We start from the raw sequence: 25,356 nt of genomic DNA on the forward strand, positions 1-25,356 counted from the left end.
TTACTGGTGTTAACTGACCATAAAAACATTGAATATCTCTGTTCTGCAAAGAGGCTTAATGCCAGACAGGCTAGATGGGCGATCTTCTTCAGTCATTTTAACATTACATTATCTTACCATCGGGAATCCAATGATGGCAAGCCCAATGCCCAGACAACAATATCTGAGAACCCTCGGCCATCCTGCCTACATCGTTTTGTGCCCGCTGTTACTTGGGATATCAAAACTAAAGTTAAAGCACCCTCTGAGGGGCTTGCCATACCCCTGGAGTGTCCTGCGGGGAAACATCTGGTCCCTGACCCTTTAAGAGGGGAGGTCATCACCTGGGCACATGATACTCAGTTCTCCTGTCACCCTGGGATTAAAAAACAGCCTTTGTAGTCCCACAGCAGTTTTGGTGGCCACAAATGCATAGTACTGAGTATGTAAATGCATGTTTGGTTTGTGCGGCTCACAAATCCTCCACTCAAAAGCCCCAGGGGAAACTTTCAAGACATCCTTGGTCCCACTTAGCAGTGGATTTTGTAACCGGCCTTCTTGCATCTAAAAGAAACACTGTGGTTTTATCTGTGGTTGACAAATTTTCTAAAATGGTTCATTATATCCCTCTTCCTAAACTCCCCTCTGTCAAGGAAATTGCTAAGGCCTTGCTGGCTAATGTTTTCAAATTGTATGGATTTCCTCAGGATATCATTTTTGATCGGGGACCACAATTTGTTTCCAGCTTCTGGAAGGAATTCTGCAGCTTGCTAAGGGTGTCTGCCTTCTGGTTACCACCCGCAATCCAATGGACAAGCTGAATGACTGAATCAGGAAATGGGAAAGGGACTTCACATCCTGGCATCGCAACACTTGACCACATGGGCCTCCCAGTTAACTTGGATAGAGTTTGCACACAACAGTCTACCGTCTGCATCTACTGGTTACTCACCCTTTCACATAGTATATAGTTTACAACCCACTCTGTTTACTTTCCCAGACTCTCCAGTACCATCTGCCCTGGCTTTAATCCAGAGATGGAGGAGAAGCTGGGAGTGGGCCCATCAAGCTGTTGTCCACTCTTCCACTTCCTACAAGGCAGCCACTGACTGCAAGAGATCATCCGCATCTGTCTATGCCCCTGGACAATTGGTTTGGCTGTCTACATGGCATCTGCCCCTTCAGGGGTTCTATAAAAAGCTCGCTCCCAGGTTTGTGGGTCCCTTCCCTATTTCTAAGGTACTTAATCCTGTCACCGTCCACCTTAAATGTCCAAGAGTGATGCGGGTGCACCCATCCTTTCATATTAGTCAGGTCAAGCCAGTACAGTCCAGCCCACTTTGGCCTCCTGCTAGGCCCTGCATTCTGCCCGGTTTGTCAATGGTGGTCCGGCCATTCTCTGTCCAGTGGCTTCTGGCTTATCGATGACGGGGTCGGGGCGTTCAGTACTTGGTGGATTGGGGGGGTTACGGAATTGAGGAATGTTCCTGGATTTCATCCCATTTTTTTCTGGACCCTGCCCCTATCCGGGACTTTCACTGAGTGCACGCTGCTGCTCCTGGGTCGTTGGGTGTCAGCCGTTGTGTGTGTGTTTGTGTATGTGTGTGTGTGGGGGGGATGTTAGGATGGGTATATCTGTTGTCTTGATTTGTATTATTGTTGTTTTTGCATTATGTCTTTTCTGTGATTTTTTTTCTGCTTGGGGTTTTTGTGGCTGCATTCTTTTGTCTGTCACCCAGGTGCTTGGTGGGTGTGTCCCTTCTGTTTTTCCATGCCCTGCTCTGACCTTCTTTCTGACACTTGTTCTTCATCACCAGGTCATTACTCATTGTATTTAAGTCTCTCTTTCTTCCTTCTGTTTCGCAGATTGTTGTGCCTTGTTCCTTTGCTTCCAGCCTGTCCTCTGAGCTTTTTTGTCTTGACTGCCTTACTGTGTTTCTTTTAAATCACCTGCCTATTTTTTGGTCTCTGCTTTTCGGTAAATGCTTTGGTTACTGTTGCTGCTCTCTGACTACCTTTTTGTGCACAGAACCAAGAACGTCTCTTCAGTAAAGATCTTTGAACGCTGACCATCTGAGTGTGAGTCCTGCATTTGTGTCCAACATGAGTGTGTCTCCGGCCCTGTTACTGTGTTCTGTATAGCAACCACTCAGGCAGACAACTTAGCAATCTCCACATCATGAAAGTAAACATTCATCTGCCACAGCCAGGTGAAGCAGGGGTGCCCTTGACTTTCTCCAGCCACTGTGCTCCTCAATACAGAAGTAACCCATGTGTGGCTTCATGCACGTCAAAAATGTTGTAACTGACCTTCCCTCACAATACAAGTGGTTCGCCTCATCTGAATCTCCTGCAGTAAGTATTCCTTTGACACAAAGTCATTCTAGTTATACCCAAGAATCCCCAAAGAGATCAAGTACCAAGGATATCCAGTCATCACCAGCGTCCACATTTTACAACATATAATAATAATACAAGCACAAAGAGCCTCATTTATAAATGTTCCGCATGCACAAAATGGGATCTAAACGATGGACACAGCAATTTTAATGCTTATCTTTTGATTTATAAAAACAAACTAGACCGCAAAATGTTTTGCAGAGGGTTAAAATATGAGTGGTAACGTAACATATAAAATTATTCTTTGTGTGGGTGAATATTTCATCATGCATTTAATAACACACATCACATTAACATTGTCAGATGTCACAGTGAGCCACAATTATTCCAAAGTGACTGTTCAATTATTAATTCAGTGGCAAGTAAAAGTATGTGAAACCTTGAGCTATTAGACATCTGAATGTTGGAATGACATAAAAAAATAGAAAAAAAAAAAGAGAAAAAGATTCAGGCTTCTGTTTCTAATGTTTCTAAAATGATGACTTTTAAACTGACAGTGAAAACTAGTTCCTACAAACCTGGAACCAGATCCTGATGACACGACACCATGGAACTGCTCTGGGGCCTGGATAGCAACCACTCAGCACATCAACCTTTCCAAGTCATTGAATATCGCTTGGATTTCATTTTCATCAATCATTAAGAAATACTGACTGAATGGTACGGTACTGTTCAGTTCTCAAAAACTGACTGACTTTATAAGAAGGAAAGTGAGGAAACTCACCAAGACACCCAGACAACCCTGAAGAAGTTATAGGCTTCTGTGGCTGAAAGTGTGCATGATAAATTTTTTTTTTTTTGCTTTTGTATCACCAGTTATACAGCTTCATGATGAAGTGCTATAAAGGAGGATTTTCTTAAAAAGACTTGAAAGTTCAGCTTCATTTTGTGAGAAGGCACATAGGAGATGTAGCTTTGATTTTCTATGTTTCCTTCTCTGCTCCGTCCAGCTTGGACTGCAGCAGAGCTCCTCAATATTTCAGTTTTAATTTGAACTTAGCAACATGATGATTTGAATTATTATTTAATGACACGGGTCATTAAATAATAAGGAGAGTATGTTTGTCATTGTTTGTCTGTCAGGTTGTTAGTTTGTTTCTCAGCAGGATATTACATAAGGACTAGACCAGGTTTTAATCAAATTTTTTGATGATGTCAGCAAGGTGGAGGTGGTTCGATTTTAGTGTTGGGCCAGATCAACGGCGGATGCTATTAATGTTTGCTCTTTGAGCTTTGATCTTTAATCCTCCCTTTGATCTTTAATCATGGATCATGATTTATGATCAAACTGCAGATCCTACCTTTGATAGGGATTAAAGTCTGGATAAAAAAAAGCAGTGATCGGGATCAAAGACGAGATGAGGATAAAGGATCAGGATTAAGTTGGTTTGGGGCTAAATTTACATTAAAGAAGATTGTGGAACCTTGTCCTCATACAAAATCTGTCAAGTGCTCTTCAATTTATAATAATGCAACTAATAATACAACTAATATTCATAACAGTAATAATAATAATAATCATAAAGATTGTTATTATTATTATTATTTTTTCTTATATTCATGGCATGTCAAGAATTAATAGTAATGAAAATGAAAAACCTGAAGGGTCAGTTACTGGTTACTGAGATCCATGTTGGAGTGTGGGTGCTGCATGCTTATTTGCTGAAAACAGTCACCCCAGTGATGAAACCTAATAATACTTATGATTCAAACACAGCAGTGAAAGGACACTAGCCCAATGTTTTATCCTCAAGAATTTGGCCACTGGTCAAATCTTAATGATGACGCCTGCAGTGGAGAAACAGATTATGTGATCATGAGGTCTCATGCACCAGTGAGTGTGAGCTCAACGACCACCTACCTGCTGACATTTGACCTCAGACACATCATCATATTGGAAAACGGATTATGTGTGATATCAGCTCCAGCCAAACATGTGCAGGTTAGGCTGATGTAGTGACATCATTCCAAATATCAGTGTGTGTGTGTGTTTGTGTTCTCTGTCTCTGTGTGTGTTCACAGTCACTGGGCAACCATCTAGTCATTCCTCATGCAGGCGTCGTGCTAATCATACTCAGTGTGTGAAGTCACAGAGCTGGCAGGCGGTCCAGCATTCCCCACTTTGTGTGTCTGTGCTTTGCTGTTCCTCTAGCTCAGGGGTGGACAACTTGTTCCAGAAAGGGCCAAGAGGGTGCAGGTTTTCATTGCAGCCACTGACTCCACCAGGTGATTTCACTGATTATCACTTTGAGCAGATGGAATCAGTTAATCAGTGAAATCACCTGGTGGAGTCAGTGGCTGCAATGAAAACCTGCACCCTCTTAGCCCTTTCTGGAACAAGTTGCCCACCCCTGCTCTAGCTGATCCCACCCTCATGGTCCTCTGCTGCACCTAAGCAGCTTCACAGACATGGTCATGATATACTAATGTTCAGATGCCACAAAGTTGCATTAAGTTGACATGTTCACACCAACTCCCCCACACAGACACTGAACCATACACTCTACTGAAAAATGTTTGTGGGAAGATTTATAAGAGAACGTGTTGTCTGAAGCCTGCTGCCATGTTCTTGCATTTCTGGGCTTCAGAAATATTTCCAACCCAGCTGTTGGTGTTTTTGACACACACACACACACACACACACACACACACACACACACACACACACACACACACACACACACACACACACACACACACACACACACACACACACACACACACACTGCACCCCAACTGCGAGATTACAGTTTTTTTCATTTGTGTCAGAGTGAACAGTTTTTGTCTTCCCATGAAAGGAGCTGCAGCCATGTGTCAGTGTGGAATCCCCTCACTTCCTTGTTCTTTCATTCATTCATAGCATTCATTCACAGCTGTACATCTCCTTTTCTCCACAAACTTTTTCTAGGGTATCTGTTCTCCAAAACTGTATTGATGTCATAAAACATTGGATGGCTGCTAATTATTTGTCACTTAATACAGCAAAAACTGAAGTCCTTGTTTGTGCCCCTGAGGAGTTTGTTCCCTCAGTGATTAAAACGTCTATCCTCGTTTGTTCACTCAGAAATTTGGGTGTTACATTTGACCAGACTCTCAAATTTGACCCACACATTACCAGTCTTGTGCAATATTGCTTTTTTCATTTACAGAACATTGCCCGCCTTAGAAACATTGTGTCTCAAGCTGAGCTGGAACAGATCATTCATGCCTTTATTTCTTCACGTCTTGATTACTGTAATTCACTGTTCGCTAGCCTCAGTAAGTCTTTGCTGGACCGCCTACAAATGGTCCAGAATACAGCTGCAAGGCTCCTTACAAGGTCTTCTAAGTGGTCTCACGTAACACCCGTTCTGTCCTCTTTGCATTGGCTCCCAATTCAGTTCAGACTGCAATTTAAAATACTGGTGATGACTTTTAGAGCCTTGCACGGTCAAATGCTGTTGTGTGGAACGGCCGAAGAGGAGGTACTGCTGGCCAACACCAGAGGGCGCCCTGCCTGTTGTCGGGTTTCAGGCACCAGAGGGCGCAGTTGCCATCCAGGAGCCAGGACTGACAGCTGTCAGCAATCACCATCAACTGTACCATAAAAGCCTGGAGGAGACACCACATCTCTGCCAAGATATCAGCTTACCTCACGGGTAACCTCTCAGCTGTTTTTGTGCCGTTCGCACATTATTTACTACTGAGTTTGCAGTCGTAACCTTTGTATGCTCACAGCTTGGAGCTGGGTTTTGTGGAGGTTGGAGGGAGTTGGCGTTTCTTGTTCCTCACTTTCCTGAACCTTAAGTGTACTATTGGTACTGCACGTTCTCAGCGTTCCTGTTTCTGGGAGTGGTGGATTATTCCCTCAGGAAGGAATTGTGAGTTTTTGCTGACTGCTTACTGGGTGTCCACACACCCACCATTAACCTGTTTTTGTTCCTGCCAGCAGTACCGGATCTGACAGCTAGAAGCAGAGGCCACCTGGGGACTCTGGACTTGGCGGCTTCGGCATACTGCAGGTCTCCGTTGGCGGTGGAACCTTGTGGGCCCCCGGCTCTTCTCTGGATAGGCATCTCCTACCCTCGGGCCTGCCCAGACGTCACCTGTTGTATTTTGTGATTGACTGTCTAAAAGCAGTATTCGACCTGTTGTGCACATTTGCTGCAATAAATTGTATTTATTGGTTTATCTATTGACCGTTCATTTACGCCCCCTGTTGTGGGTCCGTGCATTACACTTTCCCCAACAAATGCCACTTTATGTCAGTGAACTCTTGCACCCGTATGTGACAAGCAGGTCTCTGAGGTCCTCGGACCAGAACCTGTTGGTTTGTACCAAGGTCAAGGCTGAGGTTGACCTTGACCTGGTCTTCAAGGTTGACCTTGAAGACTTTATTGGCTATGAAGCAGGCCTATTACTCTGAATTGATAAACAAAAACAAGCATAATTCAAAGTTTTTGTTTAATACGGTGGCATTTCTTATTCATGGACAGCCACCTGTTGGTCGTTCTCCTTTTTCAGCACAGGACTTTCTGGACTATTTCGAAAAGAAAATAGAAGATATTAGGTTGAGCACATCTCAGCATACTTTGGTCCAGTCATTGTATCCAGCTACTGAACTGGGGACTACCACTGAGGTGCTACCTAGATTCACGGAATTTGATAGTATCTCACTAGGTGTGCTGACGAAACTCGTGATGTCTACTAAAAGCACAACTTGTTTATTTGATCCTATACCAACAAATTATTTAAGGATCTTTGGCCCATTCTTGGGCCGACTGTGCTGGAAATTGTTAATCTTTCTCTAAACTCTGGATCTGTTCCAAATTGTTTTAAATCTGCAGTGATTAAACCACTACTCAAGAAATCTAATCTTTATCCTGGTGTATTGAAAAATTATAGGCCAATATCAAATCTATCATTCTGCTCTAAAATTCTGGAAAAGGTGGTTTCACGGCAGCTTGTGGACTATCTTACTGAGAATGACTTTTTTGAGCCACTGCAGTCTGCTTTTAGAAAACATCACTCCACAGAAACAGCACTTATTAAAGTAGTTAATGATCTTCTGCGAGCAATGGACTCGGATACTACTACAGTATTGGTGTTGCTGGATCTCAGTGCTGCGTTTGACACCGTTGATCATCAAATTCCACTTGATAGGCTAGAAAACTGTCTCGGGATTACTGGAACTGCTCTTGCGTGGTTGACGTCTTATCTGTCTGGTCATTCCCACTGTGTTTTGTGCAACGACACTACCTCTGATTTTAGGGGCATGAAGTTCGGGGTTCCGCAAGGATCCGTTCTGGGTCCCCTGCTTTTTTTCCCTGTATATGGCACCCCTTGGGAACATTTTGCAGCATTTTGGGGTTGCTTTTCATTGCTATGCTGATGACACTCAGTTGTATATGCCGATAGCTGCTGGAAATCCTCTCCACATAAAATCTTTACAGGACTGTCTCGCAGCAGTGAGAAGTTGGATGTCTAACAACTTTCTACTTTTGAACTCTGATAAGATTGAAATGATGGTTCTTGGTCCAGCAAGACATCGGCATCAATTTGATCAGCTAGCACTTAGCCTAGGTTCATGTGTTATACATCATACTGACAACGTGAGGAACCTTGGGGTAATTTTTGATCCTACGTTGTCCTTTGACCTCCACATTAGGGACATTACAAGGACTGCTTTCTTTCATCTAAGAAATATAGCAATGATTCGTCCCATCCTGTCTATGGCTAATGCTGAGACTCTGATTCATGCTTTTGTTTCTTCTAGATTGGACTATTGTAATGCTTTGTTTTCTGGTTTACCACAGTCCAGCATCAGGGGTCTTCAACTGGTTCAAAATGCTGCTGCCAGACTTCTGACATGAAGCAGAAGGTTTGACCATATACGCCGGTTCTGGCATTCTTCACTGGCTTCCGGTCTCTTTGAGATCGGATTTTAAAGTATTAATATTGGCCTATAAAATTGTTCACGGACTGGCACCCTCCTATCTGGCCGGCCTGGTTGAGTCCTATGTGCTGGCTAGGGCTCTGCGTTCACAGGGTGCAGGACTATTGTGGGTCCCGAGGGTGAAGAAAAAGTTAGCGGATTACAGAGCTTTTTATCACCGCGCCCCAGCTCTGTGGAATGATCTGCCTGCGCTGATAGGACAGTCGGACTCTGTGGAGACTTTTAAAGCTAGGCTGAAGACACATTTGTTCTCCCTGTTTTATCATTAGTATTTTATATGATTGTGTGTCTTTTTTTATTTGTTTTATTTCTTTTATTTCTTTTACCTTTTTTGGTTAAATTTTTTTATTGTGTTTTAATCTTATTTCATTTTATTCTGCTTTTAAATGTTTGTGAAGGGCCTCGAGGCGATTACTCGTGATTTGGCGCTATATAAATTAATAAATTATTATAAATTATTATAAGACCAAAGGAGACTATGCATTGGAGGTTGTGGCACCCAAACTGTGGAATGTACTGCCACTACACCTATGTTCCGTGGACTCTGTTGGAACTTTTAAGGAGAAACTCAAGACCTATTTGTACAGACTTGCTTTTAACTAGTTTTATGTGATTGCTGTTTTTGGTTTCTGTAGTTTTATTTCTGTGTTCTTAAATTCTTGTACAGCAGTTTGTGATTTTATCTTGAAAGGCGCCATACAAATAAACTTTACTTACTTACACAGATTTATCTGTGAAATCATGTGTTGCGTTGTTCATGTACGATTGCAATTCTTTAAAATGGCTCTTTAGTATGAAAGAAGGGAACTAAAACTAGCCTCATACAGAAGGTGTGTGCATGGTGTGTTCATGGAAACCATTGGGGTGCTGTACTTGCGGGGCACATGTCTGTACTCGCTGCCGGTGCCAGCGACTGCAGGCATGTGATCGCTGCATTCAGTTTCATTTAAGTGTGTCGTCTGCTGTTTCCTGGCCAGTGTTTAGCAACTTTATCTCTGTTTTCTTCTATTTTATCATGGATTTGGAATTTGTGGACAACCTAGTGCTTTCCAGCCTGTCACACAGATGGCATGTGTGCCGTATGTGTGTAGCAAGTTCGTGGCATGTAAGAGAAGATCGTATGATGAGTGAAGTTCAGTGATAAGTGTTTTACACATGGCCAAAACACTTACCACACCCTGGCGAGTGCCAGCAGTTGTGTTGTGTGATGTGTTTTTGGTGAATAGTGCCATTTTAGACGATGAGTGCTACAAGTGCCTCTAAACACTACTTCCATGTGAGAGGCACTCAAGCCCAACTAGGGTGTTGTGCCTTTTATCAGTGCCCTAAAATTTCCCTGCTTACCTTAAATCCAATCCACTTCCCTTAGCTGAACATTAGCTGTAGCTCTGTGAGAGACGGGGGGGAACAGGTGAGCGAGCAGTACTGAAATAGCTGTGTGCATGGATACAAAAATGCCACATATTTTGGCATCCACTCACAAAGAGGTGCTGCACCTGAGTGTTGTGGTTTGTAAACTAGAGGTGGGCGATACCGGGAATTTTGGTATTGATCCAATACTAAGTAAATACAGGCCCAGTATCGCTGATATTGATACTGATACTTTTTCATATTTAAGCTTCATAGATCCAAAGGATCCAAAAGACCTAGGATAGAATTTTGCCAAACATTGTACGTGACAACAAAATACTTTATCACAATCAACATTTTTGTTTAAAAAAATTTCACTCAACACAACTTAAAATCTCCTGAGGTAGAGGGCTGACAAGCCACAATACATGGGTGCGCTGCTCCGTGTTGTGTGACACAGCGCAGCGCTGCTTTTACAGAGAGTAGACTTTGATGAATCTGTGTGCGCAGCAGTCAGTGCATTCAGGAGAGAAAAAAGCTTGAGTATCGATGTTTTTACACGAGGATTGTTCAATATCAATACCAGCGTAGGTATCGATATTATCGATATTAGGATCGATCCGCCCACCTCTATTGTAAACTTGCAGACTCTGGATGCTGGTGGCCTTTAGAACCCACTCAATGTCAAGACTGTCTGGTTTGGAAAGACACAATGTGATGGATCCTTCAGAAAACACGCAAACACACTCTGCTCTGCTCTGTGTGTGCGTATGAAGAACCGTCACAGGAACATCAGGTGTGTATGAGTGGGGAAAGAAAGAACGATGAGCTGTTCTTTTGATCCACCTCTCACAATGAATCAGAACATAAGATCCAGTTCCCATCCCTAGTGAGGGCTCTCTCTCAAAGACGTGTATTGTTCCGTAGTAAGACCCTTCAGCTGCTCTGCTGTTTTCACTCAAGGCAAAACAGATCCAAGGTGGTTCTTCATGTTGATTTGGCACAGGTTTTTTTGTTTTTTTTTCTTTTTTTTTACACCGATTGCCCTTCCTGAACTAACCTCCATATTACACAGAGATGGGCAGCGGTGGGTTTGAACCAGGAGCCTTCGCGCTGGAAACAAGCATGTTTACCCCGCTTGGCCACCACCAGCTGCAAAGATGTTTTTTCAATACTGAGACATGAATTTCCATGCACACCAGTGGAGGCATCAAGTATTCGTCCAATTATCTGTACAACAGACTGTACAATGATCAATGCTAGTTACTGTAGTAACCATAGCAATCAGGACAATATCATGTCACTACCTGCTGTATTTATTAGTGCAATAATTTAACTTATAGTGCACTCAAGTCACTTTACATATATTACACTAATATTACATCTATATATTACTTATATTTGACTCTGCCCATATTGTAAATATCAGAGTAACTTGTCGTACATTCACGCTGAAGTCATTTTACCTGATCACTCTCACACCCGACGGTGTATATCATCCCGGCAGTGCAGCATTGAACTGAACAATGGTAGCCTCAGCTTTACCCGGCCCTCAGTGCTTTTTCTTTTTTTTTTTTTTTTTTTTTGGAGAGATGCTTGTTGTTTTGTTGCATGCCCTTCTATTCCTACTGTTCTATGCTGCGATGTGACACTGAAATTTCCCCATTGAGGGATGAATAAAGGCTTTTCTTATCTTATCATAGGCAGTCACTTGGCAGAGCGCACAGTGATTTGTGAGTTTTTTGAGTTTTTGTGATGTGCTTGTCTCTTTTGCCTTATGACTTTATAATAATGACACATAATGATGTTTGCAAACATGTACAGGGGGACTTGACAGCGAAGATGATGATTTTTCTGCAAATGCCGTAGACCTGCACACATTCTTTGATAGCACATGCAGAACACAGATGGAAAATTATCATACAAGGTTAATTAATTACTACCAATTATGTTCCAGCTGGGGCTGGGGAAGAAGGTTTGGTGCTTGCGCAGATATGCATTCAAATTCCAGAAAAAAATGGGACACAAATTACAATTACATTAACAGCATTCAGCTTGGGACTCCGACGAGGGCGGTCACATCTTCTCCTCTCTCCTCTATCTCTGGTCCAACCTTCAAAGTCCCTACTTCACCAGGCTGTGAATTCTTCAAACTATATTGGATTAACTATGGAATTGATCAGCTGGTCTCTGAACGTTATTGACAACCATTTTTTTTTTACAAGAAGATCAGGGCCTGGGGACCCTGCGTGCCCGGATGGAACTTACCCTGTGGGCTATGTTCTTGACGCCTGGGAGACTTGGCGGGTCGCATGCTTTCCGCCTTCTCTGTGGAGGACGTCGAGGATTTATTCATATTTGGATTCATAGTAGGAGGGCTGGTACTTATTGGCTTATGTGCTGCCCTGACGTACTGGAAGATTGGCAAGACGGCTGCCACCAAAACCACGACCCCTCGCTTGTCTGTCATGATTAAAGAATTGGGCAAGACAATGCATTCTCAGACTGCGGTAACCCTTGAACTCAGACGCAAATTGGACAACATCTCGGAGCAAATGCGTGCCTTGCAGGAGAAGATTCAGAGGCCGGGGAATTTTTCATATTTGGGTTTTGGTTTGTCATGTGAAGTTGGAAAAAGTGTTTTTCACTGCTCAACCACAAACACGGCAGGCTTATCAGCCTGTCAAGGATAAAATGCCCATTGTTTATCCTCCAGAAGAACTATGGCCTTGGGAAGATTGGCTACCTCCCTATCTTTCTCACTCCAGTACACAAGGACAGACAGACTCACACATGGACAAAGACTGAAGCATGCCCCACTTTCCCTTCTACCTCACCTCCTGTCCCCCATCACACACCCCATCCCGGCCACCGCTCACACCACCCCTTTCCCCTCTGGGGGCTGCGCGGTTTTAGCTGCAGCAACAAGTAATAATTGTGGATTAATTGCTGTTTGCCTGTGGTAATGTGAGTGTGGACGTAATCTCATTGTTGTTGCACTTGTAATGACAATGACAATAAATCTCATCCATCCATCCATCCATTAAAATTGGTCAAACATGAATAGATTAACTTTTCCCATCATTCTTTTTTCAAAACGAATGAATTATTATGTATATGCTGTTTATGGTATGATACAATTTCCAGATCTTGACAGTGGTTTTGAACTTTATTACACATTGTTACTCCTAGTATCAAGCAGTCCATACATTTGAAGCCTTCTAAAGGGGAAGGGTTAACTAGTCCGAAGGTTCAGTAGGCTGTGTGTGTATTTGCTCCAAATTAAGCCAAACATCGCAATTCACAGAGTTACCCGTGAAGGTTGGATAAGTGCCATGTGACTTCAATGCTAAAGTCTTACTTACAGAGTATTGTGTATGACACTTACATTGTACAATGCATCTTTATAACCAGCAAAGTTACAAGTTGTTTTTTATTAAAGTAACATTCACTCTCACATCACAGATGAAAGAAATGTTGTTTTAATTGAAACGAAAAGCACATGTAAGTATACAGCTACCAGTGCAGCCTACTGAAACTTGGCATCAAAATATATTCATTTATTGACCTGAACCTTCAGACTAGTGGGATGTTCCCCTTCTAAAGCCATGTATGAATAAAAATTTAGACGGGACATGATGACATTTTCATACTTTACACATTACACTAACCTTCAAAAACACTAATTTATTTAACTACGAATTTATCATTCAAATATGTTTTTTGTGGTTAAGTAATATATTTTAATTTTACAGAGTTAACCCCCTTCCCTCCAAAAAAATTGTAATCAATCCTACAAAGGTCCAGCAAATTCCTTGAAATTTGCTGGACTTAAACTTCAGTCTCACCCTGCTCAGCGTGCTGCTCTTGTTGGAGCAACATCTCTGCTATTTTGGCATTGTGGGATAGTTCGCCGGACTACTTTTGCCTGACCCGGCGCTGAATTTGCCAACATGAGAAGGTGGTGCTGGATGAGTGTGAGTATTGACTTACAATTATTCAGGCGTAAAAACACACGAGATACACAAGTTCTTGTGCCAAATATACTCCTTATGTTTTTGCTACCCATGAAAATGCACTGTCATTGCAAATACAACATTGTTTGGGAACTACTTTTTGCACAGGAATTCATTAACTGCGTCAGCCACAGGCGCGTACTAACACAGAATATACAAAAGCTGTATAGTAGTTCGGCCAAAACAAGAGTGTCCACTTTTATCTTGCAATTCGCCCTATTGACGTTTCAAATTCCACAAAACCTCAGAGAGGTCGCCGCGCTGCGAGATCTCATTAACATTGAGAACTGCATTGAGACGCTCTGATCACGCTGCACTTTAACCGCTGCACACAGACAACACCATTAACATCGCAACATAAAACAATTTTTATATTGTGCCTAAAACTCTCGTGAATATATTCTCTGGGTTTTTATACGTTGTTATTGCGTTTGTTTTATGTAAACATGCGAGAATCACAGACTGTCTCTCCATTATTTTCAATGGGAGCTGCTGTGAGCTCCGCTCGCTTCCTGATCATGTTGTTCTGAGGGTAAAGTGAAGTTTGCTCTTTAATGTCTTGATTATTGTTCTTTACAACACTGTTTGTCCTCTTTGTTCGAGACTAATATATATGTCTGAAATTTGGTTTGTGTTTATTGAATTCCACACAGATTTAAATGTAACAGACACGGATTATAATTGTTTTAGCAAGTTTTCAGGGTATCATGCAGCAGTCTCTTATTAACGTGACGAAAAGCATAAAAAATTAATTTTTGTAGTATAATATTCATTTACAACTGTCATCGTGTTGATTCTCTATATGTTGTTCTCTGGCACGCAAGGGATTATGGGATACGTCAATAGGGTGAATAAACTAAGCTAGTGGCACTCGTGAGAGTAGGCTTCAGTCTGTACGATCACTCCACCAAAGTTTCAATTATCTGGGTTGCGTTGCATAAAAGTCATGTCCTTTCCAAATTATGCTTCAAATGGCAGTTATACTAAAATACGAAAGGAGCAAAAATGGGGTGCAATGGAGCCTAATAATCACAAATGGGGGTAAAAAGTAACGAAATAGGGCAGATTGACCCAGACTGACTCCAAATATGATTCAATTAATTACTTTTATTTAATTATTTTTAAGCGAATGAGCGAAATGGGGACTGATAATATTGAAATGGGGGTTAAACGTAGCGAAATGGAGCAGACTGACTCCAAATATGATTCTTTATTAAGATTTTTTAGCTAAATGGGACGAAATGGGGACTGATGATAACGAAATGGGGGTAAAAAACGAAATAGAGCAGAGTGAGCTATTAATTGAAGTTTCATCTCTAAAACACCAGATGGCGCACCTGCCCTACTACATGTACTGAGCGCATCTCACATAAAATATTTTGTATTTTAGTATGGCCCTTCACATGGTATGATTTGTTGGTGAAATAGGCCTCCAGGCAAAATGTCTTTTCCTTGTTTGACCAAGACATGTTGGGGAAGACGATTAGAACAATTGTCTTCCCCAACAAGACAATTTTTTGTGTGTGTGTCTGTGTATTTGTTGTTAAAATAGTTCCTGTTCTTTGGGTTTATTTATCATTTCATCATCATTTATTCACACAAACCCACCACACACAGTCTTTTCACCTCTTTAAATCCAGTGGCCGTCTGTTCCCTCTTTCAGCAGCCGACTTGTTACTTTTGACAGACCGTCTTTATTTGGAAACGGCACCAGCCGAGCCCAGACTGCTCCAAACAGAAACATCTGTCTGCTTCGCAGTCCGATCTGACCCTCTAGTCTGCTGTGCTGTTATTTATGATTTACACACAGAACCAAAAAAAAAAAAAAATTACAGCCATTATGGCTTCTAACTACTGGAAAACCCAAAGCATCGCTGCCGGGTCTCATGAAGGTGCCAAAGTCCTCGGCGATACAGGTCCCGGCTCTTCTCCATGTGCGGGTTAGCAGAGGATGACGATGAAGTCTGGTGGAAACTACGCTCCGATCGGTAGGCTGAAGAGTTGGTCACACTCATGGATGGCTGAAAGTGCAGGGTGAGGTGGAGCAGGCGAGTAAGGGCAGAGAAGAGAGGGAGGAGGAGAATTTTGTGCTCTCACAGGCTCCCGTGGGCCTTAAATGCCAAGCAGCAGCTTTTCCTTCTTTCTTTGGTGGGAATACTTAATCTTTGCTTTCCTGCAGTGACTCATCATTCACCTTTATATGGTGTGGCCCCACTGAGGGTTTGGGAGGGGTGCACGTGCACACAGGCTGCACGCTGTATTGGGGAAACTATATTTGTTATGAAACGGAGAGAACCGCCTGCGGGGGGAAAGGTCAAGGGCATCGAAGGACCTGAGAGAGAGAGATAGAGGAAACAGTTGTCATTCCACATACATGCTTTCCTTGAAATACCCCCCCCCCCCCCCCCACCCCCCCCGAGTGCTCTGTCTGCTTGCCTTTCTACATGTTTGGTGCAACACTTTTTATTCTGGATCTTAACATTCAGCACTTAAGCGACAGAACAGAGAACATTTCACATAAAATCACATCATGTGTTTTCTGGCTTATTGAATTGATCTGAATAAAGTAAAACCACATCGTCCTTTGGGAAAACGGTGCTCATGCAGATGAAGAAAGGAAAAAGAAGCCCAGAGGCTTATCTCAGAGGGTAAGTTTTAAAGAGACCAACAGAGATGGAAAGAATGTGCTTGACAACAAAGCAGTGGGGGGCAGGGCCCACATTGTTTGGTGGCTATTAATATCCTGCACACACACCACACACGTCTGATTAGAAAACAGTCACCAGTAACCTGCAGTTAAACCGTCAAACACCATTTACGGAGTCTCCCAGCATCTGTTATGAAACCAGATGACACTCAGTGAGTGCATACCTCAGCCAAGGCCACATTTTTAAAACTTCTGCTGGGCCCAAAATATGTTCCAGATCAAATTCATAATAAAATCCTCAATTTTCCCCAAACATTATTCCTCTGCTCACATCATCCTCATACAACTTTTTAGTGTAAATGTTGCTATATGCCAAAAAATTCCTCTGGATCTCAATTCCAGAATATATTCTGGTTCACCTTCAAACTGAACCACTTATTTCTTGGAACATTTCACTGAAATTTCACTGAAATCCATTCTTTATGTTTTGAGTTATCCTGTTAACAGACAAAAGAGCAAAGAAGGAAACAAATTCTGGTGAAAACACGACCTCTCTGGCAGAGGTAATCAGGCAAACAGCAAATAAACTGCTCTTCATCTGTCAAACAGATGACAAACACAGTCCTGGTTAGAATTATTGGCACACCTACATTTTAAATAGAAAATTCAAAATACATCCAGAAATAATTGCACCTTTGTCCACTGGGAGGCGCTTCAACTCCCCTGTGACCCTTAATTGGCACTTCAACCAGATTGACTGCAGAGGCAAGCTTAAGTTGATAATTTTAAAAGGTAATTAAGTCTGCCCTCACCCAAACAGGCAGCAAGTAAATTCAAACTAACTCAGGTGTAATATAGTCAAATTTCTGTGTCCCAGTCAGCAATCAGTCACATACATATCTACACATTCCACAGTAGAAGGTAAGGCTGGGCAATATGACCTAAAATTCATATCACAGTGTAAATTGAATCCCTTCATGGTATATATCGGAATATAAACTTAAGTGTAAAAATTATAATAGAAGTGTTTCTGTTGTGTGGGCCGCCGAAGAGGAGGTACTGCTGGCCTACCACCAGAGGGCGCCCTGCCTGCTGGCAGGTTGCAGGCACCAGAGGGCGCAGTGGAACTAAGGAATCCACCAGGTGCACTATGCAGCTGTCATCACCTGTCTCACATCTGCTCATCACATCATCCATAAAAGCCTGGGAAAGACACCATAACTCTGCCGAGTTATCTGCTTACCTTTCAGGTAAACTTCTCAGCCATTTTTGTGCCGTACGCACATATTTTGCTTCTGAACTCTTTGCAGTCGTAACCTTCTGTATACTTGCAGCTTGGAGCTGGTTTTGTGGAAGTTTGGAGGAGCTGGTGTTTCCACTCCTCACTTTCCTAATCTCTAAGTATTACATTAGGCACTGCATGTACTCAGTTTTCCTGCTCTCTGGGAGTGGAGGATTTTCCCTCAGGAAGGAACTGTGTTTTTGCTGACTGTTTGTTGGGTGTACACACACCCACCTTAACCTGTGTTTGTTCCTGCCAACAGTACCGGGTCTGACAGCTGGAGCGGTGGCCACCTGGGGATTCAGGACTTGGCGGCTCTGGTGTGTTGCAGGTCTCCGATGGCGGTGGAACTTCATGGGTCCCGGCTCTTCTCTGGATAGGCATCTCCTACCCTCGGGCCTGCCCACGCGTCACTGTTTTGAATTGACTGTCTAAAAGCATATTTGAGTGTTGTGTACATTTGCAGAATAAATTGTGATTTATTTGGAATTCCTATTGACCGTTCATTTACACCCCCTGGCGTGGGTCTGTGCATTAACTTTCTCAACAGTTTCTGAATTGGTTATATAGCCCTTTAGCAAAACTAAATTGATAAAAAAAACTAAACAAGAAAAAACAAAAAACAGAATTTTGAGAACCCTTATTGTGCAGATCTCAAAACTACAATTTGCCAGAAGGTGTAAGTCTAGATTTGATGTTTTGGTGAAAGAATTTAAAAAATGTATTTATTGTTCGGTCATTGGCTGACGTTTCATATCTTGATCACTAGATGGCACAGCCGCTCTGAATACATGAAGTGTTTTCAGGACAGTCAGAGAGCATTTCCCCATTTACAAAACTCAACACATGGCTGGTTTTGTCTTGCTGCTTTGGTTAAAAAATCCTTGCGTTATTTCATGTGGCGCTTTCTGAAATGTTTGATTCAGGTCACGATGGAGCGTCCACTGAAATAAACAACGGCTTTGCTAAGTGCTGAAGACACTCAGGCGTCTCACGTGAACACTCTTTGTTTTAGTGAGAGACACGTCTCAGCTCAGAACCCACCCCCACACTCTGCAGCAAAGGAGCAGTGGTTCACAGATGCTTCACAGGAGTTTTCCTGGATCGCAAAAACTCCGCAGGCGATATTGCGATTAGACGGAGTCGAAATCGCTACCATAGGCCAAATTTATACTGTGTACTGTATAAACTGGATATACCATGCACCCTTAGTAGAAGGATAATGAGTGACTGTGACTCACCCGCTGGCAAGACACCAGTCCAGTGGGGGTTACTTCCCAAGCTAAAGTCAGTGTTCATTTTAACATTTTAAACTAAGCAATAATCTTGTGGGCTGGATTTTAGACATTTTAACGAATAGAACACAGAAAGTCAGAGTGAAGGGGCTTTTATCAAACAAAGTGTGTTCTACTGGCTCGCCACAAGGGTGTGTGCTCTCACCTTTGTTATTTATTCTTTACACCAGTATGTGTCTGTTTTAAAAACAGGTTCATTTTAAAATATGCAGATTGTTGTGTGGGCCACTGAAGAGGAGGTACTGCTGGCCCACCACCACAAGATGGCGCCCTGCTTGAAGTGCGGGCTTCAAGCACGAGAGGGCGTCAGAGCGACCAGGAGTGACATCTGTCACTCATCATCCGTACCAGCTGTCACTCATCATCCGTACCAGCTGTCACTCATCTACTACTCATCACCACCACCATAAAGGCCGGACTGCAACTCCACCTCCATAAGTGGTTACACAGGAGCTGCACGAGTGTGTGATTGGAGGTGGAGGTGCTCCCTCCTTACTGAATACAGACTGTGGGGTTACTGAGTGTGCGAACTCACACTCATCAGGACTGCCTCTGTTCTCTGCCAGCAGTACCGGGTCTGACTGCTGAAGACAGCGGCCACCTGGGGTGCAGGACTTGGCGGCTCCGGTGTTCTTCAGCTCCGTTGGTGGTGGAAGCTGTGTGGGATCTGGCTCTTCTCTCGCCAGGCGTCTTCTATCGTCGAGCCTGCCCACACGTCACCTGGTGTACAATTGACAGTCCACCATATTGTTATTGTCTGTACGTCGTTGTGCGATTCACAACATTAAATTGTTACTTTTGGCTTATCCATTGTCCGTTCATTAACGCCCCCTGTTGTGGGTCCGTGTCACGACACTTTCACAACAGGATTTCTCGGCCAGCGTCATGGATCCCGAGGGGCGTCAACCATTGCTTGAACAGCCAATGGAAGAGCGAGGTGCACAGGCGACAGCAGGAGGCGTGTTGGGTGAGCTGCAGCACATCCTAACCGCCTTTACCGCTCGGTTGGACTTAGTTACCGAGCAGAGCAGTGTTCTCAATCGTAGGATGGAGGCTCTCACCGCCCAGGTGGAAGCGCATGCTCAGGGCGCTGCTGCAGCACCTCCTCCTGCTGACCGTGTGCCAGAAACAGACATTCCGCTGGTCGTTCAACGAACCCCCCCACCTTCCCCTGAAGCATACATAAGCCCTCCGGAGCTGTACGGAGGCTGTGTGGAGACGTGCGCGGACTTCTTGATGCAGTGCTCGCTCGTCCATGATCATAAGGGGGCCGGATAGCCATGTCTGAGCACACACAGCCGGGCTGCAGGGGCTGCACACAGCTCACCTCAGATCATGCAGCAGGCGATCTGAATGTCACGCGTGTCCGGCAGAACACCCATGCCGCAGGACTATGACAATATGACAAGCCAACAATGTCACAAATACGCCACTTGCAGTCACGTATCACCACAAATACACTTTAACAAACGCTGTTTTGTCAGTTATTACGGCGCTTTTTTCTCTTTTTAAAAAAAAAAAAAAAAGACATTTATCTCCTTGTTGATTTTAGGCATTTTATGCTCCTGTTTTAAGACAGTGATTGTAGTGCAGTGATAAAGTTCCCATCTGGTGATGTGAGCTTTTGTAAATTGCAGGTTCAAACCCGTGAGTGGCGTTTATTTTTAATTTAACCAGGGCTATTTAACCACAGGGTTCTGTATTGCTTCCCCTTTTGTTTATTTTCACTAATTATACATCTGTTTTTTATTTTATTTTTCTCCACATCAGCAGTGCGATGTGGTTCTACACGTTCCAGCTGCTCACACTGTGTTCATGCACACCTACAAGTGTGCACGAAATCATTGCTGATGTGTTGTGTATGCCTGTGCGATCGTGCATCCCTCACGACAGCAGGTGGATGGTTTCTGGTTCTCCATTTCGTGTTTGGTTCGTGGATTTTCTTCTGGTTTCTGCATCTTTCATGTAATGTGTGAAGGGGCCCTTATGCAAGTACAAGGTAGGTAGATTTGAAGAAAACCCAAAGTGTCAGCCTGAGACAAGAGGAAATTGTGTTGTGAAAGTGTAGGGACACGGACCCACAACAGGGGGCGTAAATGAACGGACAATGGAGGAAGTCAATATCAACACTTTACTGTTGTGAAACAAGCACAACAATCACAATCAATAATAATAATTGTAGCGATAAGTCAATCACAACGGTGTCGTGTGGGCAGGCTCGAAGGTAGGAGACGTCCGTCCAAGCTGAACCGGAACCACACGATTTCCTCCGCCACCGAACCCCGGGAATACTGGAGCCGCCAAGTGCCGAACTCCAGGTGGCCACTGCCTCCGCTTGTCGGATCCGGTACTGCTGGTGAGGAATAGAAACAGTCAGATGTGGGTGCGTCTGCACCCAGCAACACGTGGGGTGAAACACCACCTCCACCTCTAGTCAGGAAAAACACTGCAGGAATGTAAGTACTTATCCGTGTAGCAATCTCCTGCTGTTCTTCTCTCTGTACAAAGGCAAAAAGTATTTTCTAGTCAAAGAATAATTCGCTGGCTGGATATGTTACCTTCTGGGTCGAACGATATCTCGGCAAAGAGGTGGAGATGTCGTCTGGCTGATATACCGACACTGATCCGACGAATGGTGACAGCTGTCAAAGATGATGAGCGGCAGCTGTCACTCTGGCTGCTCCTGTGAGGCGGCAGCGCCCTCTGGTGCCTGGAGCCCGCACTCCAGGCAGGGTGCCCTCTGGTGGTGGTGGGCCAGCAGTACCCCCTCTTCAGCGGCCCACACAACAAATTGGTTAGGATGTTTAGAAACAACCGAGGAACCAGCAAGGCTCAGGCCTGCCATGAACTGGAAACTGCTGGAACACCAGTGTCACTGTCCACAGTGAAGTGAGTTTTACATCGCCATGGGGTGAGAGGGTGCCAATCAAGAAAGAAGCACCTGCTCCAAACAGACACATTCAAGCTACAATGAAATGTGCAGCTGCCCACGTGGACAAGCCAAATACATTCTGGAGAAAAGGTTATATGGAGCAAAGAAAGATTGAGCTATTTCACCACAATGACAAGAGGTATGTTTGGAGGAGTAACGGTGAGGCTTTCAAACCTTAGAACACTGTACCAATTGTCAAGTATGATGGTATTAGCATCATGCTCTGTGGCTGTTTTGCTGCCAGTGGATTTAATAATGAAGAAGAAGGACCACTTCCAAGTTCTTTAATATTACATCAAATTAACAGCTAGACATTTGAAACTTGGCCACAACTGGGTGTTCCAACAGGACAATGATCCCAAACACACATCAAAACTGGTTATGGGTTGAATATAGTAGGCTAACATTAAGCTTCTGGAATGGTCTTCCCAAAGTTCCGACCTCATCCCTGTTGAAAAGTCTGTGGACTACTCCTTAAAAGCTATGTCTGTGCCAGAAAACCAACAAACTTAAATGAATTCTGCCAACTTCGCAAAGAAGAGTAGTCCAAAAAGCCTGCCATAATTATGACAGAAGCTTGTTGATAGCTACCAAATATGTCTGGTCAAGGTGCAGCTTGCTAAGGGACATTCACCCAAATATTAGTGAGGGTGTATGTCTGTTTTTCAGCCTGTATGTATAATTTGTCCCTGTGTGGATTACAAAAGATCCAAGCTAAATTCAAACTTGTGCACCCAATTCTTGATTTTAAAAGTCATTAATGATGTATGCTGTACAATCATTCCACCCTCACAAAAGAAAGGTTCAAGGCTATCAGGTTCAAGGCCATTATATACAAATAAAAAATAAAAAATTCACATTTGTTAATAATAAAAGCGAAGGTCGCTCATGGTACAGGGAGGTCCCAAACAGGAAGTGCCAATTTTGAGTCCACAGTGAAACAGGAAATGTCAAATGTTGAACACTTCCTGGCATGGGTGGAGCTAGAGCGAAGGCAGCATTGCACTGGACTTCCCTGAATCTGATTGGACACAGATGACTGACATGTCACATCACCGCATGTCTGGTTGAAAGAGCTGCATTTTCAAATCAGTGAGTCACATTGACTGCTAGGTTCCTCCTGACCAGTAGTTAAAAAGTTCTAATCCACCTTAGTAGAAGAAGAAAAATGTTTGCCTCAGAACCTGAACACGTTATTTGAACCATGGACTAATAATGACACCAAAGTTATATTGGTGAGTAAACCATATTTTATGTCAGAAATGAGGTCCAGGTTGTTAAAAGTGGCATTTCTCCTTTAATTTGGGTTGTCTTATATAAGTGCGTGTGTAACCAGATTGAGGCCTAATCACTGCAATCGGACACTGAGTGGGCACATAGACTACATTAACATTAAGCATTAGGACCAGTGTATCAAAAGTTTAGGTTTGCTCCCTGGAGAACTGAATATTTAGACTGCAAATCAAGTAGTAAGAGTAAGTGAGACTCATGGACATCAAGTAGTTTTGTAGAACTGCTGTATTAGTTAGATAAAGAAACATAGAATGGAATAACATGGAATAATAATAATGATAACAACAATAATAAAAATGTTTTTGTTTTTTGTTTTTTTTGTTTTTTTACAATCCAACAACAGAGCAATCAGTACAATTGGTCGCTGAAAAAATTAATAAATCACTCACCGAGTGAGATGAGCTAGCATCAACCAGATGACTTTTGAAACCTTTTACAGTCTGCTTTAAACCTATTCAAGCCTAACTTCAGTCCTATTTTAGTATGTTGAATGTAATTTTAAAACCGTTTTTTTTTTTCTTTATCAACTTTGAACTATTTAAGAGAAAACTTATTAGGTGGTACTAGAAGTACTACAGTGTGGCTATTGATCTGAGCCCTGGTGTATTTAAGATACTTTTTGAACTAAAAAAAGAAACTGGAATACACCTTTAATTAAATGAAAAACCTCTCAAAGGGAAAGGAATATCTGTACATTACCTCAAATTTCACATCAGTTCACTACATATCAATGACAAGAATCTTTCACAACAGTACCTTAAACAATCAATGTCCACGAACTCTCAAATATCAGTCCAAACCACAGCCGTAGTGTGGAGGAACAGCAGAAGAACTTGACTCTTTGACTCCAACCCAAGCACAGAAGGCAGAAACAGAAGACCCAGGCTAAAGGCCAGAACTAGGGTTAAAATTCTACTGTATGCATTTTTAGATGGAGATAATAAATTGCTTTAAAACACATTTTAACTCTTTATCTCATTTAAATGAATCATAAACGCTGCTAATTATCAAAAATACCTTCTAACCATGTCTCTTCATACAAGCGACATTAAAAGATCAAAGTATGATTTAATTGTTTCCGACCCAGTTTACTTTCTCACTCAGTTACAACATGGTGTGTGGTGAAATACACACACATATCTTACTCACAGGTGCATGTTCAAGTTAAAGTTCACACAATAGCGTCAATCTAACTAATTTCACCAGTGTGGAAAAAAAAGTACAACTCTCCATGCCGGCTGCTGACCACGCAGAAAACTAAATTACGTCCATCATCATGTAGGTAACGTGTGAACTAGCTAAAGGGCATTTCACTCAAAATGTCAGCTGAAGACTGCGAAAGGTGGAAAACTCATTCACACCCATTGAATTGGAAATAATAGCTTCCAATACTAAAGATTTATGTGTTTTTCAGTGCACTATTTTATTTAAATGGTGCCACATTTATTCTTTAAAAGAATAACAATTTAATATTGCAACTCCTTTATTTCTTTTATTCATTTTTCAGACTCATGTTCGAGGCCGAGTGACCTGAGTTACATGTGTACGTCTCCAGTGATTTTTAAATGAGCAGGCAGCTGCAGTAAACTCATAATTTTGCTGTCTGAAGGACTTAAATAACCTCTCAATTTTGCTCTTTGAGTGACACCAGGATGATGCATTTCACGTAAAAATACACATGCTACGGAGTGTTTCTCAACTGTATCGCTTGGGCCTGCGATGACTTATTGTCAGTTAATTGTGTTACAAAGGAAGCTGCAGTCGTGTTGCTGTGAGCACACCTGATCTCATCAGATCCCAGCAGCAGAGCTGATCCTGATCAGTATTTGGTTGAAAGAGTGTGATTTTGGGGCTCCAGTCACAGACAAAAACATTATCCTCATTGCATGATTGAGGACCCTTATTAAGAATAAAAAAAAATCACATAACATGTTATATGATTGAAGGGCCCAGTGCAACCATACCTGGATGGGCCCATTCTCCTATTGGAGTAGATGATATAACTTCATGCAGACTTAAGCTTCAAGTCTGTTAGTCCTTGAGCCCCTGATCCCAAGATCAGTAGGCGTACTCGGTAAGTCATCCCTAGTGTGGAAGCATGCACTGAACCAATCTGTGTGCCAGGATGGGTATTTCTGTTGTTTTGATTTGCATTATTGTTGTTTTTGCATTATGTCTTTCTGTGATTTTTTTTTTTTTTTGCTTGGGGTTTTTGTGGCTGCATTCT

At 42.7% G+C, this 25,356-nt stretch overlaps 1 protein-coding gene and 1 long non-coding RNA gene across 2 annotated transcripts in view; both read right to left on the bottom strand.

Moving 5' to 3' along the window:
* The window catches only part of LOC117512017, a 28,611-nt gene extending 15,363 nt beyond the window's left edge, over nt 1-13,248 (bottom strand). The window contains exons 1-2 of the long non-coding RNA XR_004561183.1: nt 13,117-13,248; nt 11,060-11,069 (exon numbers count right to left, since the gene is read on the bottom strand). This is a non-coding gene — a long non-coding RNA (uncharacterized LOC117512017). The remainder of the gene's footprint in view (nt 1-11,059; nt 11,070-13,116) is intronic.
* hspb7 (heat shock protein family, member 7 (cardiovascular)) overlaps nt 1-25,356 on the bottom strand; it is a 65,135-nt gene that overhangs the window by 21,295 nt on the left and 18,484 nt on the right. The window lies entirely within an intron of this gene.

Source organism: Thalassophryne amazonica, chromosome 6, assembly GCF_902500255.1.
Source record: "Thalassophryne amazonica chromosome 6, fThaAma1.1, whole genome shotgun sequence".
NCBI classification, from domain to species: domain Eukaryota; kingdom Metazoa; phylum Chordata; class Actinopteri; order Batrachoidiformes; family Batrachoididae; genus Thalassophryne; species Thalassophryne amazonica.